Here is a 7,351-nt window from a genome sequence, read left to right on the forward strand (position 1 = left end):
GAATTCCTTCCTTTGAAGCTAAAGAAATAATTTATGAATTTTTTTTTTTTTTTTTGTAAATGAGGGAAATCTCTGCATCAATCATTCCAGAAATATGAAGATGTGTTGTTTGCAAGGAAAAATAAGAGGTAGGGAGTTCCAATTATATATTGTGGGAGATTTCTTAGAAACAGTGATCTACAGCTGTAACCATGTGAATACAGAATACAGTACCAACTTGACAAAAAGCCAGAAACTTTACATTTTTGTACAGGCAGTATATCTTTCTTCTAAAAATGAAATATTTTAGAAATAAATCGAACTAATTTTTCAAAATTCCAGAGCAAAACAAAACAAAATTAATGGTGTGTGAAAATTGAATCAAATACAGAATATGTCAAAACCAATTTTATTTTGTCTACATAATAAATTTAACTGTGATTAATGAAATCTCTCTCTGGAAAAATATAACATAAATATACCTAGAAAGTTCTAGATATACCTTCTCAATGATATACATAAATTATTTTCTTTCCTTCTTCAACATATACATTTCGTCATAACATCCATAATCAGCCCATTATATCAACATGTATACATTGATTTTCTGTACATTATAACTGGCTTCTAGCTCTCTAGAACTTCTTTGCCCTATTATGTTCAGTTTTGTATGCTCTTAGCCATACATATATGACTAACAGTATTAATCCTGAAAAGAGAATCCTTGCAATAAACCATGAATCATTTAATAGCCCTGTTTGTTGTACAGTGTGGATCTGATTCTGGCTTCAGTGCCAAGCTTGAGTAAATCAGATTTGCTCAAGGGAGTTCTGGAGACAACAGAGCACTACAAAATTGTCCTCTCCTGGACCGTGATCTCCTTGGAGGTCTCAATTAGTCCTTAGAGCAAAGGAGTTGATGTGGTTGTTGACCTACATGATTCATGTGGTTAGTTTTGATGTTCATCCTCTGAAAACAGCCAGCAATGTCAAACACAGTGTGGGAGATTTTATGCCAGCCCCTCTGGAAATTATCTCTACAATACATAAAAGCACAATTTCCCCCTTGCCATGTCATCCCTGTATTGCAGTCCTGTGGCCACTGAGACTGTTCACATCTAGGGTGGTCAATACAGAGTTTTCCTGCAGAAAAATCAACCAGATGATATTGTTCTCATATCTTCTTGTTGGTCTTGAGATCTCAGCCCTGCAGTTCCTCCAATAAGTCTAATTGCAGTTGAAACAAATGATTGCTGTAAGTCCCTTCCAGGCTAATTGTTCTATTCTGTAGTATTCTATACTCCCACTGTAGACTCATGGACTTAGTTTTCCCAAATTTGAATCCCGGAGCTGGGGTCTAACAGTGATTGTAGTCAGGGACTGTTAACCCTAAAATGGGAAATTTACTTCACATTTCTTGCAAAGGCTTATTCATTTTTAACAAAACATTTGTGAGTATTTCACTGTTCACTCACTGTTTAGCCTAATGTGCTGGTAAGAAGTGAACGGATTTAGACTGAGCCCAGAGTTGTGTTGGTTTTTGGTTGGCTGGTTGCTTTTTTTTTTGCTGAAAGCTTTATGAGTTTCTAAAAGCGCAGCTAGAAAAGTTACAGGTTTTAGGCAATGTTAATGAACTTTTGGTTGTCTTTGTGAGCATCTATTCCCATCTGGGCATTTTATAAACTTTTGGAAAGCTGCAATAAAAATTCCCAGCTCAGACCTCTTCAGAATTTGTTTGAGGACCTCCTACCAGTGGAGCAAGCTTTACTAACATACACCAAACAAAAGAAGCAGAAGTTATGAAGAGTTGCTTTGCAAATTTACTCAAGAGCTGGATGAGTGAAGCTGAGGCTGTTCAGGCAAAACATCTAGAACACTTACAGGAAACCAAAGTGTCAAAACAAAGGGATGTATGTAACCAGGTTGGCTGAGAGCTGGAGACAGGTGAAAAGTGATAAACCAGGTAGGAGTGGAACAAATGGAGTGTGGGAGTGCATGTGAGAAGGAGCCAGCACCCCCAGACTCAACTATGGAAAATGACAGGGAAAAGAAACTGAGGAAAGGGATGCTGAAATTTGGGCGAAAATATGAAGGCATTAAAGGTTCTCCAGTAAGGAAAAGAGAAAAGGAAAGAAACATGATATATATAACATCTGATTATTCACTGATACAATTAAATACCATTGTGCTTATAAAATAGAACATGGTAAAAGGTTAAATGTTTAAAACAGAAGATCCTAGGCATCTCAGGTTACTGGAAAATTTAATCATGTTTCCCCTGGTAAAACATCTCTCCATTCTGATAAATATTGCAAATAAAAATTTAAAATAATTCAGTGTGCTACCATGTGTAGATAAGCAACATAGGAAAGCCCACAGGAAAATTTGGAACATTATCTTCTGAGCTGTGGTTGTGGTATAAGGAGAAGGAAAAGTATCAACCAGATGCTCCTTAATAGAGCATTGTTGCATTTTGCACAGGATGAGTCCAGATTTCTTGGAAAATAGAGTAAGCGATCAGATTCTTAAGCCTGCCTGTTTTGAAAAATGCACAAGTGAATTAAATGGTATCATGTGAGCAATAGCTCTCAGGTGTGTACAAAATCTATCAAGTTTTATTTTGTGATCTTCAAAATAAGAAAGATTTTCCATGTAATCACACCTTACTTTTACCTGTGCTAACTTCACAGAACCCTGTTCATGACTTCGAAACCCCAACATACCAGAAAAGGTATGAAGATAGAGAAAGAGTTTGCCCTCCCCAGCAAATTTGTTTCATGCCTAGCACAGAGAAAAAAAAAGATTCATCTGCAAAGGGAAAGCACATAACTCACCTTTCATAAATTGAAACTGTAGATTTGGCTCTCTGTCACATTTGGATCTGCATGTACCAAAGAGGTATTACAAGGCAAAAAGGAGACAAAGAATGGGACAAAAAGTAAAATTGAAAAGATAGAACACAAACACTGACTCATGAAAGAAAGCAATAGAATTGTTTTGGAAATTTGAATGTTCAAGATAGACAAGCCCCCAGGCAGAGCTGACTTGCATAATGGAACCTCACTGAATTTGGCAGATACAGAAAACAAGTGTGACAGTCCTACACCTAAGTGTTTTACCAGACTGAATCATTCTTCAGCAGTCACTCTGGTATACTGAACTAGGCACAAACAAGTGTTCCTCCAGCCTCCAGAAAGCATGTTTCTCTTATTAGCCAGCATTTCTGTCTCCCAGGCATGGATATGAATGTTACTGATTTTGGCAAGTGAGGATCCTCCGTGGGTTTGTTTCCAATCCTCTCAAAAGTATATGTTGGCATTATCAGAAGATCAAAGGAAGACAAGATTTATCTTGCCAAAGACAGTCATTTAGTGCAATCTAATTTGAAGAATTTCTTTACTTTAGAACTGACAGTTTTTCATCATGTCAAGGAATATTTTTATTCTGTGATTGAGAACATTTGAGCGCACCATTTTTATTAATGGTGTCCATGTGGTCTAAATGACTTTTGAGCTCCTCTTTCCTTCTTTTATTATTGTATTTAATAACATTTAGCTACTTTTTGCAAGGTAATTTAAGACCTCGGTAATTTTATTCCATTAATTTCTTAAATAAAGGGAGTTATGAGCTCAAAAGTGGATTGTAATTTTAAATCATATGGTCTGTAACTTTTTAGATTAAAAACAGTGATAAAGATAGGCCAAGTAGACAGATATTTGTCCTTCAGTTAGCTGGTCTAAAAGTCTCATGATAATTGTTAAAGTTCCTGGAAATTTTATGACACTGCATCTAAGAAAGAAAAAGTTATACCATGGATTAATACTAATTATTGAGTAAACTTTCTAAAGGCTTTGCACATCCCATATTGAGAGTAGATTCTTTATCTGGGAACAAAGTACAGAGCAGAGGTCAGGGGCTCTTCTGCAGAAATAAGCTGTTCTTCTCACTAAATATATTTTCCCTACACCTATGTAGTTCTCATGTGTTTGTAAATTAAATCTCCTGATGAAGTACTTCAGAATACCCTGAGTATACCTATGTGTTGATTTTCATTATAGCATTAAGGGAATCATGACCTGACAAATAGCTTGGAAATTTAGATGTGGCTTCACTAACTTAAGAGCAGTTTCTATGACACACGGTTCTGCTATCTAGGTTATAAACATTTCAAGCCTATTTATAATACGTAGTTTATGGCTTTTACTGCCATAATAACAGCAGTGTTTTGGGTTTTTAAAATTCTAATGAATTTTGACATGTTTATTTCATTCTTATGTGCAAGTTCCAGATACTCTTATACACACAATAGGTGCAATCAAAACTTTCAGTAAACCTCTACTAAACTTCTGTTTCCACATGCAACTGCAAAATGCCACAGTATAAATAACAAATATCCCAATATAATCAGCAAGCCTACTTCTGCCTGGTTTTTCTCACATTTAACGAACAACTGGAGCTACCAAATGCTAATCTTGACATTTTACTTTTCCCTTTACCCTGGTGGATTTTAAATCTCAGTAGTGATGTTCTGAACTCTGGTCCCAGGGCACCATCCACTATTACCTGCAGAAAGACCAAAGCATTAAGTCCTGGCAGGAACAATTTGTGCTAAGCTGTTTATAAGGTGGGATAAAAGCAGCAGAACAGTTTTTGTGCCTGCTAGGGAGATTTGACCAATTGCTTTTCTTTTGTACTACATGAGTACATGAATGGCATAATGACGCATCTTTTCAAAAGAAGCAATTTAAAGCTGTTCAGAGAAGATGTTGGCTTTTGTTTTGTTTTGTTGTGTTTTTACAGACATAACACAAAGCCTACAGTGTTCTCTGACGCTGTGTGTCATTTAAGCCATGAGCTAGAAAGAAAACATTCAACATTGCCATCTCTCAGAAACATTTCATTTTAATGGCAATGGTGTAAAAAAGTCAAAAAGAATATTGAAAATATTTGAAAATGTTACAAGTCCTTATTTTCATTGTTTATGATGCCTGAAATTCAGGCTAAACCTCCTTCAGAGCTTTTTATGCACTCTTTCCTCTCAAATACATAAACACTTGGGACTTGGTTTAATTGTGTAAATATAGAAATATAGACAAAAAATAGATTTTTTGTCACTTCACAGAAACTCTTTGCCACCTTTATACAGCCTGAGGTATGAAACTTTAAGTCACTTGCAGTGAGATAGTAAACTTGATACACAACTTATGGCAGACCCTGGAACCTGCCAAGTAGAATCTGAAAATCAAATAGAATATCCTGAGACACAACCAGTGGAATCCAGTTGGATCTATCTGGATCCATCTTTATTTAGATGTAGCTGAAGTAAATTTGAGTGGCAAGATTCAGGTTGAAATTAAAAGCTCTGCATTTAGGAGTCTTTGTAGGTGAATGTGAGCTAAGTATGGAGATCTAATCTGTGAAATTAATAAAGCCTGAAGATGGACTTTGCAGAGCAGGTTCAGATTGCATGGCCTCCAGCTGCTGATCCAGAAAGTCACAAGCTTGGTACCTGCCCCATCTGTAAATTCCTCTGTTCAGGCAGCTGAATCCAGCACTGGATGTCCTTTGACTGTGATGGAACCAGCACTTAATTCACAGGCCAACCTCTTCATGTAGACACCCAGACTCAGTAGAAAAGTAAAGCTGAATCCCATACCTTGTGGCAAAACTGATTTGCATCAACCATGGAATAGTACAATTTGTATAATTCAGGAGACAGGGTGCCCAGCTGATCTGAATGATGTTCCCATCACAGAAATCAGTGCTCAGATCTTACACAGGGGCTGGTAGTTCCTAGTCTGCACAGTGCTCTCAGTCTACACAGGAAAGAAGAGTGAGTGCTTGCTCTACTTCAAAAAATTATCTGTGCCAAAATTTTGGGATCAAACCCATCTTTTTTCTCCTTTCCCATCATTATATTGTGCATTAAAGAAAAAAAAAGGAAAAAAAATCATCATAACGTATCCTAAACTGGGAGAGACCCCACAAGGGATCGTCAAAGTCCAACTTCTGGCCCTGAGGCCTGTACAGGACAATCTATTTTCAGTAATGTAGCATTGAAAATACATCTAGTGCAACAACTAAAATTATTTCAATATACATAAACCACAAAACTCAGCTATATTTAATCTTTTTCTTAGCTGTAAACAGATGAGGAGAAGAGACTTGCTGAAGAGCTTATGCCTGAAGAAGTCACTTCAAACAACTGTCTTCAAAACGAGGCACATAAAATTCAAGCTACTTTTTTTTTTTTTTAATAGTTATCAATCAAAGCTATCAGAAAATTAAATTGTTTGGTTTTTCTTAATGCTGGTGTTCTTCTTTAATCCCAGATACTTGCAACAACCTTGTCTGCCTCAGTGTCTACCTCACTCATTTTAAGTGATGCTTAAAAATATGTATATGTAAGAGCAAATTTCAATGCAAATAATGAAGAAATGGATCTGGATGAGGAATCTTTGATCAATGAGTCCCATTCCTAGGTGTCTATGACATTCAAAAAATCATTTTGTACAGCTTCTACCCACTTTTTTTCAGCTAATTTTGTTTCTTTATAGATGTGTTTGTTTTTGTTTCTTTCTCTATGAGAAGGACTTCAGCATAGGAGAGGTTAGGATTCCCTGGCTGGGAAGTAATATGGTTTGGGAAATAAGGAATTTTGTTACTCTTATGGTACCATGCAACCCCAAAGACAGCTGGACCTGGCAGCAAGGTGAAAGAATTGGCATTTCCACCAGTCCCCTCTCCCCAGGACCTCACTTCAAGGAGTGGGGGTTCCTCCCAAACAGGGCTTAGCTCCCTTCTCAACCACTTTTTATTTTAGCTTGATGATATTTTTTGGGGAAATGTTATGCTTCCATTTAAAAACTGTTTGCTAACCTCCGATGGACACCAAAAGTAATGCAAAGTAGACTCCCCATTCATCTGCCATAGCTGCTCTTCGTTACAGCTCTTCCAGCTTGAACTTACTCTTTCCAGAAAATGAATAATGAAAACAGCCCCGGCTACTGCAGACAAAATTTAACTCAACTTTTCTACAAAGGCATTTGTAGAATGCCTTTGTAATTGGCCCTTTTATCTGTATTGAGGAATACCACAACACACATACCTAAGGACTGCACTTTTTTCATGGCCACATCATCTTTGCAGCTCATAGTTCCCTCAGATGAAATTAATCTCACACAGATATATCTAAGTAGGCAACACAGGGTTCTATTCTGGCCAATTTACAGAAACAGGCACTAAGAGATCACTAATCTTGCCAAATTTCTATTTCAGAGTGAAATGGACTATGCCATGAAAGTGCTGCCTATTTATCTCAGTTGATTACAATGGTACACATCTGTCTTTGGGCAAACGAGTTTCTTTTCTTA

Source organism: Passer montanus, unplaced genomic scaffold (genome assembly GCF_014805655.1).
Source record: "Passer montanus isolate IOZ18808 unplaced genomic scaffold, ASM1480565v1 scaffold30, whole genome shotgun sequence".
In the NCBI taxonomy this organism is placed as follows: domain Eukaryota; kingdom Metazoa; phylum Chordata; class Aves; order Passeriformes; family Passeridae; genus Passer; species Passer montanus.